Genomic DNA, 11,808 nt, shown 5'->3' with positions numbered 1-11,808 from the left:
AGGCACTAAGGCCGGCCGGCAGGGGTTGCCGTCACAGCGGTTCCATGGTGTAATGGTTAGCACTCTGGACTCTGAATCCAGCGATCCGAGTTCAAATCTCGGTGGAACCTAATAATTTTTCTCCGCCTTCCTCCCTGACTTTTCTGCCCGGATTGTGTCCAGGCTCCTGCACACACAGAAGTGGGACAGCCACGCTTCACCTCTTCTTTTGGCTACCGTCCATTAGGCCTATCCTCAGGCATGGTGTGGGTGCCCTTCTGCCTATGCAGTGATGGCTCCCACCCCAGAGCTGCCTAGGACCACAATGGAGTTTGAGGTAGGTTGGCAGAAAGCTTCCCAGGTCTCAGAGATCTACAGAGACAGGGAACTATTGGTTCAGTGGAGGCTACAAAGATGCTCATCAATAGCTGAAAGGTGGGGGTAAAAAGGATGGGGCCAGACACTTTTCAATGGTGCCCAGCAACAGTATGAGGGACAATGGGCACAAACTGCAACACAGGAGTTACCGCCTGAGCATAATTAAAAACTTTTGTTGAGAGGGTGATGGAGCCTTGGAACAGGCTGCCCAGAAAGGTTGTGGAGTCTCCTTCTCTGCAGAGATTCCAAATCCACGTGGACATTGTCATCCTGGGCAGCCTGCTGTGGACAGCCCTACTTTAGCAGGGAGACTGGACTAGATGATCACCAGAGGTCCCTTCTAGTCCCTGCCATGTTGTGATTCTCTGATCCTGTGAACTGGGCAGCAGGGTGTACAAAACCAATGGGGTTTGTGATGGAGTCATCAGAAATGCCAACAAGCTGTTTCAGCTCATGAGTTGGAAAAAGACCAAAAGTGCATTCCCCACCATCATGCCACTGCCCACCCTACTTCTCCCTTCCCCAGAATCAGTCCCCTCATCTGCCCCTGTGCTGTGGGTGACACCAGCTTTGTCATCACCTTCCCTTGGCACAGACTTGAGACCTAAATAGAAGAGGATTAAAATAGCACTTGTGTCCAGATGATTAAATCACAGCCCTTAAAACTGCTCTTTTTCCACCAGCTTGATACTAGCAGCAGTACATTGGCCATCTCTGCAGTCAGTGGCTGTGTCATCATTCCTGTGCATGGAAAGTAATCGCCGGGCATCGGCAGCAAGACTGTGCATCAGTTACCGTCTGCTGGAACGGTAACAAACAAGAACATGATCCTCTGAGTTTAAAAATAAATTGCTCACACTGCCTCAGACCTTCTGGCCAGGGAAAACAAAGCACTAATAACAAACACACACAAAGTGTCAGAAGAGGCTCTCCAGGAACACATGAATGAGATTGGCACATCAGGGTCTGGGCTCATCCCATGTCCTGCCACCAGCCTCCAGCATGCCCTGGCAGATTGTGCCCCCACAGGCTTCTCACAGTTGCACAAAAAGCCTCTGAGCATATGAGGCTTCACATCCCTTGTTCCACATCTCCTGTGGGAATAATTTCATGTGCCAGTTCCATAAAGCCTTTGTAAGGCTAGACCTGGGTAGTGTAGCAGTGAGGTCTGTAGGAGCCTGGGTCATCTTTGCAGATGAGCCAAAAACCTTGACTCTGAAAATGCTTGTCCTGCATTAGGCTTCCATCTATTTGCAGATGTCCATTGAACTTTGCTATTAATTTTCACTGTTTAACAATTTTCATTGTTATTAATTTTCACTTTGCTGTTAATTTTCACTGGATGTCTCTCAGACCTGCTTCACCCTCCAGAAGCACTGGTAGGTCTAAAAAAATAAAATAACACAGATTAAGTATTTTTAGGCATCCTCCTGTAAAACTGTTCTCCTTTTTGTGTTTGGGATTTTGTTTGTGAGCCTGGAAACATCCTTGATTTGCATTTTTCATGCGTGTCAACGTTACTTCCTCTTGCACCAAATCACAGATGTTCCTCATCTGGAACTGGCTCATCCTAGACTTTAGGGCACAAAGTGAGGACGGTATCTCTGGCTGAGCTAAAATCACCATCCCTGCATCACTGTACCACTATCACTTCTTGAACTTAAGGTGTTACAAAGCATTTTTACCAGTTGTGTGTTGTAGCATGAAAATCTCTGCAGATTGCCACATGCATGAGCAGCAGCAGTGGCTATGTCTAGCTCAGCCTGTTTAAATGCATTTGATGGTTTATAAACAGGTTCTTCACAGTGAGAACTGAAACAGCACAAAGAATTTTGCATCTAGACGAGAATCAACAGACAGCAGGGCTCGAGGAGAGTGTTGGACAAGCAAGGAGCTCTAGCAATTAAAGTCTTGTATTATGTTCAGTCCTGGTTTGATTTTGTTCTTGTTCAAGCAAGAATATACAAACCTTCAGGAAATGTTGTTGTCAGCAGAGACTGGTTTTGGCCGCACTGCTCTTTCTTTGTGTTCACTCCTGGAGCATCCTGCTGTAGTTACAGGATGGCCTGGGACACCTCCTGTACAAAACGTGGCCAAAAAGCAGAGGTCAGGCCTGAAATAACAGAGGACTGTGTGCTCCACAACTGACAGCTTTTAATGGGAGAACAATCATTCAGCACTGGCATTTCTGCTGCATTAATTGCCATTAGTGTCACCCTGCGGGAACCCTAAATTCATTGCAAACCTTGAATTAGCGCGCTCTTGTAATTCTTCAGCTCCTACTTAGGCACAACCATTTGCAGAGGCAGCATGTTCCAAGCAACTGGAGCAGAGACAAGGAATGATACTCAGCTGGCCTTTGGATGTTCAATTTAGCGAAGAAAAGAAGCAGAGGTCACACTCATAACCATGTATTTATGGTTCTGTTCTGGAAATTCAGATGGCAGCTGCCAAAAAGGGCCCAGCTTTTGCCTCGGCAGCACCATTAACGTGCGGAAGAGTGTCTGGGCTACCAGCTCCGAGTTGCTTAGCCCCAGGCACTGTGCAGCAAGCTCTCCCCACATCTGATTCTCTCTTAATTCTCCCACTTCCCTCCTGTCACCGACTCCTGAGAGCCCTGAGAGAAATCCTGGCCTAATGAGGGGGAAAATTTGTCGTCATCTTTGATGGCAGTTGCTTTTCCACAACAAGGTCAAGGTCTCTGCAGAACACACCAGTGGTATTTTACATGGAAACAGAAGAATATGAAACCAGGATGGCCAGTATTTGCTTCTGGTCCCAGCTTTTCTGGCTCTGAAATCCCTGTTCCCATCACTTCATAAAGCTCAGGGAAAGATTTGGAATTGGAAATTGCAATAGTTTAGAATTGTCCTTGAATGGCTGTTGACCCAAATTCCCATTTCCCAGATGAAAGGAGTCACTGGCTTCCCTGGGGCAGAAAGCAGGAAGGACAAAAGCAAAGGCCCAGAATTTACTCTGTTTTATCAGAGGAGAACTATTTCCTAAGGGGAAAATCCAATCAATACTTTGCAATTTTCTAACAATCCATGAATCATTGCAATTATGCAGAGATAATTCATGCTTTCCAATCCAGCTGCTAAATTAGAGAAAAGCATACTCTTAGCACTCACTACTCCCATTTTGACATGTCAGTCAGGAAAAAAACCACAACAACAAACCTTCAAGTATAAAATCCATCCACTGGAAAAAGAAAATCCTCTCTTTTTAGAACCCTAGGCCAAATTAAAGGGTAGTAGTAATGAAAATATATGGAGTCAATGGGAATTTTTCTGTTAATAATTCACTTGAATACCATCATCTGCTGTATTCTTTTTCTAGTTCTACAGCTCTGAGAATAAAATAATAAGTAAGAAGAACTGCACCAAATCTAAGTTATTTTCTAGATCAGCCTTTTCTTTCCTAGCCCTGAAGTTGGAATAAGAACGAACCAGGTTCTTAATGTGGACCTATCCAAAATCAAACCTCATCCTGGTTTTGCTGTTCCCCAGGGATCTCTGTGGCACTGAAGAATAATAGGAAGGGAGCAGCTCTAGAAAAGTCAACCATCTTCTGGAGACATTTTTTTGCCAGGACAATGTTATGGTAAGCAGAAAGGAAGGAAAGCTTTCATGGTGCTTTGCGAACAGGAACTGAATGCAATGAACTCAATGACTTGGTGTTTCTTGTGATGACAGTCAGAATTAAGTCATCACTTTCCTGCATCCATTTTGGACCCAGCACACATCTCCTTGTCTCTTTCTGCTGCCTCCAGAGACATATTAGCAAGATAATACTGGCAGCTCCAAGCTAATTGCTTGCCAAAATATAATTTCTTAGACATGTCTCAAAGTCTTCTTCCTCTTACTACACCATGCCACAGGGTTCTATTTCATATCTAGGGTCAAAATGTGCTAGATGTTAGTGTCACTACCCCACAAATGCCATGTCAATGACAGCAGTACAAGCATTATCACACATCCTATCATCTTTCCACTCAGATTCAAAAGATCAGCCCTGGGGAATCAAGAAGGCAGCTTGATTTCTGTGGTGAATTCAGAACAAGCAGTGGAGCTGGCTGGCTGTGCTCAGCATGGCGATGCTTGTTGTGAGGCTGTACTATTATCCAGGGAGCCTATAAAACTTTGCACATAAAGATCATTAAGGAACTGTCAGATGGAACAACTGGGATGGCTTTGATCTGGCAGAATAGCCCTCCTCCTGTTCCCAGACCTTGGGACCCATCCAGTTCCCCACCATTTTTCATTTCATTTTTTTTCCCTACTTTTAGTCATTCAAACAATCCTCATTGGTTTTTTATGGGGTGCAATAACTTCTTCAGGCAAAGTGGAAACTCCAGCAGCTATAACAAGATTGATTTATTAAATAGAAACCTTGATATTTCAATGATTCCTCTATAAATATGTTCAGAGTGGGTTTTGCCAAGAAAATGACAAAATGTTGCTCATCATCCCAAAGATATTCCCTATGAATCCACTAGGTGTCCTACTGTTTTCAAGCAATTAGGCTCCAGGTTGGTTTGGGTTTTTTTCCTTAGCTTTACCAGTGAGCAGTTAGAGTCTCTAGTGCAATGAGATCTGGGTTTGCAGGTTGATGAAATGTACCTATGGTTTGTGTGACACAGCAGGATATCCAGCTCCCAGTGGCAGCTCTTCTGGCAAATGCCACTAATGTTTCCCACTGAGATCAATCCAAGGTTAGAGGCTGGAAGAGAAAAAGGAAAAGAATCTGCCTTCCTCTCTTGGGAATGCTAAATGAGATCCATTAGATCAAAATCCTCCTCTCATTCAACCTTGGGCATCTATTTACAGCACTGCTAAAGTGAGCCCAGTGCTGACCTCAAAGGTGGTGGCAACATGCACTAAGAGCTGCTCTGCACGTGCTGCAATTTTGACCTTCCTGGTCACTGCTCCAGTCCCTGATGGGCATTTCACTGCTTGGCAGTGCTCAGCCTGTCTGCAAAAGCCAGCATAGCACTCATTCACAAGGTGTCCTGTCACACCAAATACAGAGGGCATGTCACATAGCAGGCTGAAAAATAGCCAAAGGATAATTTTCTCATCCCAGAAAATTCTTGGGGTGGAGTGTGGCCATCAGAAAGTGAATGGCTGCTCCTCTGCTCCTTCATTGCTCAACCAAGAACACACACACTTTATCAAGTGTGCTATTTGGGACATCACTCAACTACCTTGGGATCTGTTGCTTGCATTGGGTCCCACTGGAAATCTCCGAAACAGTCATCTCCTAGGTATCTACAAAGCATCCATCCTTATTCCAGTGTCTTTCAGTGCTCAGGAAGAGGTATTTGCAATATATCAGTGAGGAATGGCTACAGAGTGATTTGTAGTTTTGTCACCAAAGCACAAATCATGTTCTGTGTAACCTTATAGCCTTACCCTCTGCTGAACAGCAGTCATGGCATTTGCAGACACCCTTACCATTCCCCTGTTTCACAGGGTGCCACATCTTGAATTTACCCCAGATCTATGTGAGGCAAGCAAGGAGAAAATCAGGTTTGTTTTCCATTTAGAAACTGCCAGAGGAAAAGATGCTCTCAAACAATGAGGTTATCTCCTTTTTCAGTACATGTCTCATGGCCAGAAGTACTGCCCATGGCTGTTGGCTGTGCAACCAGGCACTGGGCAAGGTGTCAGCAGCAGCTTAATCACAAGCTGCAAGGAGAAATCAGAGGGGGAAAAGGAGCCTCCTGTCCTTAGCCCACCAGGATTCCTTGCCATCAGGCATTGTGTATAACGGGAAGTGCCTAGCATCTGTCTTGTGCCATGTGGTACTGCACTGCCTCTATTTCTTGCTATTTGTGTTGAAGGTATGATAGTCATTTTCCTGACAACCAACAAGAAGAAAAGATATTCCCATCTTCTAACTGTACGTAAATATAGATACCTGCTGTAGTACCATCCGTATGCAGTATGCACCATATGCTGACAGGGGAAGAGTTTAACCTGGTCCAGCGCATGTGTTTGCTGTTATCCATAACAAATACCTCCAGCCTTGCCATGATTCAGTGCATTATGCATGGGAGCCATCTGGTCCCATAGCTGAAGAAGCAAACTGAAAATTTGATAAAAGCACAAACAGATCACAATGAGAGAGACTGAAAAGATGTGTTGATATTCCAAGCAGGAGCCTCCTTCCATGGGGGCTAATCTCATCTCCCATTGCCTCTTGCCTGCTCCTCTTTCTGGAAAGCTGCTGTCAGACAGGCTGCACTCTCAGTTCTGTAAGTATGCACACCTTTGGGAGGCTAAAACTGCATTTTGTGTGCCTGAGGAAACCTTCTGGGACAAGAATTTTCTTACCAGCCAGCTGTGCAGTGAGCAAAATGTGCAAGATGTCTGTAGCACAGCACATTTGATGGAGCTTCTGGTTTAAAATGCACTCTCAATTATAACCAGTCATCAATATTGTCCCACTACTGCACAGAATTACAGTTTATGGCTTGGCCTGAGAGGACATCCCTATCAGCTTGCCTAGATATTCTCAGCCTGGAGTGGAGATGTGTTTTGGAGTGACTACAGCATCCAGAGAGCGACAAGGAACTTGGTGCAATGGATGGAGTAGAATTTGGATAGCTTGGATTTGGCCAGGATACTGGGTTACTAAAACTGTCCTAATTAGATTTTGGAGCCAGACCAGGTTTCCCCCATTCTGATCCTGGTTTCTGATGTTTAGAGGGCACAGAGAAGGCAGGCTGACGGAAGATGCCTATTTTAGTACATCTCTGCAGAGAACACACATGCTTCAGACAGGTACACATTTGTTTCCTCTGACACCAAATTAATGGGAATTGATGTATTGATTCAGCAGTTCTAAAGAATGCTTTGAGTCTTGGCCTGTTTCCAGGCTGGTTAGATGCAATGTGCACACAGTTCAAGACAGATATTTAATTATTCTAATATGAATACAGTTGAAAAATACAGTTCCCTGTGAAATCCAGAAGATAAGAGCATTATGAGTGTGCAAATAATGCAGTCATTCCTGCTTTATATAGCCCAGCTGCTCCTTTTGGCTTAATACAACTGAGCCCCTCCAAAATCACACAATTATTAAGCCACTGGTGCTAACTCACTCCGTACTTTTCATCTTGTTTGTTTCTAACCTGTTAGAGAGCACACTCTTCAGAGTAAATACAATCTGCTGCTCTGTGGGGAATATTCAGGATTATAGTAGGACTATACTAAAAGGAATATGTTATGGCTATCACTACTATTGTTGGTGTTATTATTACTATACAATAATAATCTGAGTCAGTCATTTGCCAGTCTTAAGCGTTAACATGTACTGCCTTTGTGGATATTCCCTTATTTAACTAACTAAATAGTGGCAAAACACCCACCTCATATACTGTGTGTAGACTACTGGAACATCTCCACACCAGGTAAGCTCCTGGTCCTAGAAAGAGAAAGCATCTTGTGTTAGGGATGGAGTAAGAGTCTTGTGTTTTCTTGCTTTGATCATTGTGTCTCTGCTTTTATGATCTCACTAGGAAAGTTTTTTGATGTTTCTTCATTCTGAGTGTCAGCATGGCTCCTGCAAATGTTTGAAGTCATCTTTGTCTTTCATTTATTTTCTGGCAGAACAGCATCCATCTGCAGTTTAAGAATAGAACATACAAAATAAAAACCAACCCCACATATAACTCCAAAGTACAGAACATAGAATTTCTGGGCAAAATTCTCTTCTCAGTTAAACTTACATAACTCTGGAGTAGAGTCTCCATCGTTCTTGTTGTTCCTCTGAAACCCATTTTTATTTCACTGTGTCAGACCCAAAGGATCTACCAAATATGGCTAACTCCAATTTCATCACAACTGTTGTAATTTCCTAGGCAAACTTGCAGTCTCAGAGGAAGTACATCAAGATGCATTTACAGTACACGGGGCCTCAATCCTCTAAGAAATATCTGCTGTCAGTTGTTCTCTGTTAGTAGTTTTCCATACAAATAAAAATACAATGCAGATGGAGAACTGCTGAACTATCTGGAGCAGACATTTCCTCCACACACACACAGAGAATCTGCACCGTATGGCTGAGCTCATTTTTCAACCATCATGTTCAACAGTTCTTTCTTTACACAAAGAAATAGTTTGCTTCAAAATGTTGACACTTGTTTTGTAGAACTCTGTTCCTTAGCTGTCCAAGCTATAGAAATGCTGTTATGCTACAAGAAGACCGATTGCCTGTAGTGGAAGCCCCAGCCTTGATTCAGGGAAGCACATGGTTTCCTTGCAATGACTCTGATGATTGTAATTACTATTCAGTACATGGTGCAATTGTTTTTGGTGTTTTAAACAGAACAAAACAAAACAAAGCAAAACAAAGAGGTTTTGGAAAGGAAAACAGAACATCAGAAAAAAATGATGGTAAAATAGGAAGTGGTTGACCTTCAGGAGATGACTCCCTCTGCAGTGTTTGCTATCCAGTGTTTCTAGCGATCAGAAAATGGAGAAAAAATAATCCCATTAAAGATCCCAATATTCCTTTGGGGATGAATGCACCTCCTTTCTGTAGGTATAACATTTTACATCTCCTGTTCAACAGCTGCTCGTGTCAAAGGCCAAGCAAGCAGTACGTGGAATGCAGAGCTTGAAGTTTTTCAGTGGTTGCTGAAGGCAAAACCATCTAAAGCTGTAGCAGATGTTCCCTTGCTTCCTGTCTGCTTATCAGCCTAGCAAAGCCACTTTGGTTTGGTACTTGTTATGCCAAGTGTAACTATGGAGATCTAATACAAGCTGTGCAGTAGTGATAGAGTGGATAGCTCTTTGTGCGTTTGGTTATGAATGATGGAGCAAAACACAATGGTTTCTAGGAACTCCCTCAAATTTTTCCATGCACACATTAGTCATTCCCCTTGCGTGACAGGAGAATGACAGTGTACAAAATAATGGAAGAAACCCCACATTACTGCAGCTCTGTAGAGATTAATTTCAATATCTTTAATGAATTGTTGCTCATTGGACCTTCTGTAGGCTCCTTTCCACTTTGACCTGCCCTCTCAGGAGAGGTTTAGATTGGATATTAGGAAAAATTTCTTTCCTGAAGGAGTGGTCAGGCATTGGAACAGGCTGCCCGGGGAGGTGGTGGAGTCACTATCCCTGGAAGTGTTCAAAAAGTGTCTAGACTTCGGGCTTTGGGACATGGTTTAGTGTTAGGTTGACAGCTGGACCTGATGATCTTAGAGATCTTTTCCAACTGTAATGATTCTATGATTCATACTAGGACTGTTGTCAGAGAGGAGTTCATGAAATGCATTTATTTGACAGCAGCTGAACATCAGTTACATGCCATGCTTGATGTCAGCTACAGATTTTAGGTTAGCTCTCTGGTGAAATTCTTTGCTGATTTCAGTTCACATCCATTTGTGAGGATGGGAGCAGAGTGAAGAAGTCAGTTTGACCTCAAGTTGTTCCTATTTGATATGTTCTTTCTAGTACACCATTAAGCAGAGTGGTATATCCCAACCAACTCTACTCCTCTGAGGCTTTGAGTATGTTACAGATGACCGTTCTTAACTCTCAATTTAAAAAGCAGTTACACTCAACACTTTTTTTGTTGCACCTCATCTGTTTTAATTTCTGTTTATATTAATTAGGAGTTCCTGTAAATTATAACTTTAATATGAATGACAATATGCAAGCATTAAAGCACTATTCAAACTATTTTTGAGCTTTGAGCTAGTTTAATGAGGTTGATTTTCACATTGATGCATTTAAACTGACACTGGCAAGACCCAGGGCAATTAAGTTTATTAGTTAATAGATAGGAGTCCTTTTTCCTCCATGAAACTGAAGAAATAAAGGAATCTATTTCACATAAATCCTAGCACAGATGTTTATGCTTTAAGTTTTCAACAGTAACAAAAAAGGATGGTTTTGGAATGGCTTCTCTGCCCATGCTGGAACATTTCACATAATCCTATAAAGGAAAAAGAGCACTGGGTAACAATTACTGCCACTTCTAAAATGTTGATAGCATTGCAGTCCTGTGTTGACCTTGAAAATGCAAGCAGTGGGCACAGCGGTTCCTTGAGTAGCTCTTCTAAGGGTGACTATCTTTTGTATTACAACATCAAGGCCCACACAGAGTCATAGAATGGTTTGAGTTGGAAGTGACCTTAAAGGCCATCTAGTGCCAATCCCCCTGCCATAGGCAGGGACATATGCCATTAGACCAGGTTGTTTAAAGCCCCATCCAACCTGGTTTGGAATACGTTCAGGCTTGGAGCCTCCACAACTTCCCTGGGCAAGCTGCTTCAATATCTCACCACCCTCACAGTAAAGATTTTCCTCTTTACATCTAATCTAAATCTACCTTCTTTCAATTTAAAACAATCAGCCTTTGACCTATCACTACACGCCCTTGTAAAATGTCCCTCTCCATCTTTTCTGTGGGCCCACTTTAGCTACCGGTGGGCTGCAATATATTCTCCCAGCAGCCTTCTCTTCTCAAATCTGAACAACCCCAACTCTCTCAGCCCATCCTCATAGAGGAGGTGCACCAGCCCTCAGATCAGGTTTGGGGCCTCCTCTGGATACACACCAACAGGTCCATGTCTTTCATATGTTGAGGACCGCAGAGCTGAACACAGTACTCCAGGTGTGATCTCACAAGAGTGGAGTACAGGGGGAGAATCACCTTACTACTATGAAACCACTATTTGTGTAGATGTGTAACTGCAAACCTCCTTATACAAACTGTAATATGGTGTTTTCCTTGAAAGAAATGAAGCACTTTGGGATGATTTGTTCCAGGGGAAGTAGGTATGAATATTCTTTTGGGAACATCAGCCTCTACATGAAAGCTGAAGACCTAAAATCCAGTCACCTTCCTTTCCTCAAAGGCAAACAACAACAAGGAAATGCAGGAAGAAAAAAGAGAAAAGTTGTTGAAAATGAAGATGTGAAAGACTTTATGCAAAGGGCAGATTTGCAGGCAAAAGATGGATCTAATGAATGCAGTGATGGAAATTACCTGAAGCATTGAGGGAAACACCATGAGAAGTACAAAGCTGGAAGAAGAAAAGGAGGTGGGGAAAGAGGACCCAGGGATTAAAATTGTATGACTTGAGAATGTGGAGGAGGTGAGCACAATTCATTGGGCAAGTTCCTGAAATGGATGCAGTAAATATTAGAAAGCAACACATTGGTACTATGACTGGGTAAGCAATTTTTCTGTTGAAATATTTGAAACTAGAGGTCAGAATTTAGACTCTAAGGGGTAGCACAGTAGGAAGCAGCATAGATGAGATGGTTTAACAGGGCTTCCTTGTAGCCAAATTAATTCAGTTTAAATAATTAATTCTCTTGTAAATTGACTCTACTCTGCACACTTGACATTTTGGAAAAGCTGCCTTTGCCTGGCCTTCTGGTAAATGCTTTTACATCTGTTTTCCATTGTTTCCTTCTTGAAAAA

The 11,808-nt window shown here is 42.9% G+C and overlaps 1 long non-coding RNA gene and 1 other non-coding gene across 2 annotated transcripts; one reads left to right on the top strand and one right to left on the bottom strand.

The window, feature by feature from the left end:
- Nucleotides 1-38: 38 nt before the first annotated feature.
- TRNAQ-CUG (transfer RNA glutamine (anticodon CUG)) lies at nt 39-110 on the top strand. Its single transcript has one exon. It is a non-coding gene; the product is annotated as a tRNA-Gln (tRNA).
- A 1,210-nt stretch (nt 111-1,320) lies between these two features.
- LOC128898036 (uncharacterized) lies at nt 1,321-7,947 on the bottom strand. The gene is made up of 4 exons (XR_008462670.1): nt 7,733-7,947; nt 6,280-6,447; nt 2,327-2,435; nt 1,321-1,742 (listed from the first exon to the last, which is right to left on the bottom strand). It is a non-coding gene; the product is annotated as an uncharacterized LOC128898036 (long non-coding RNA).
- Between the last annotated feature and the right edge of the window lie 3,861 nt (nt 7,948-11,808).

This window comes from Dryobates pubescens, chromosome 17 (genome assembly GCF_014839835.1).
Source record: "Dryobates pubescens isolate bDryPub1 chromosome 17, bDryPub1.pri, whole genome shotgun sequence".
NCBI lineage: Eukaryota > Metazoa > Chordata > Aves > Piciformes > Picidae > Dryobates > Dryobates pubescens.
The sequence above is the reverse complement of the archived record's forward strand: the minus strand, read 5'-3'. Positions and strand labels throughout refer to the sequence as shown.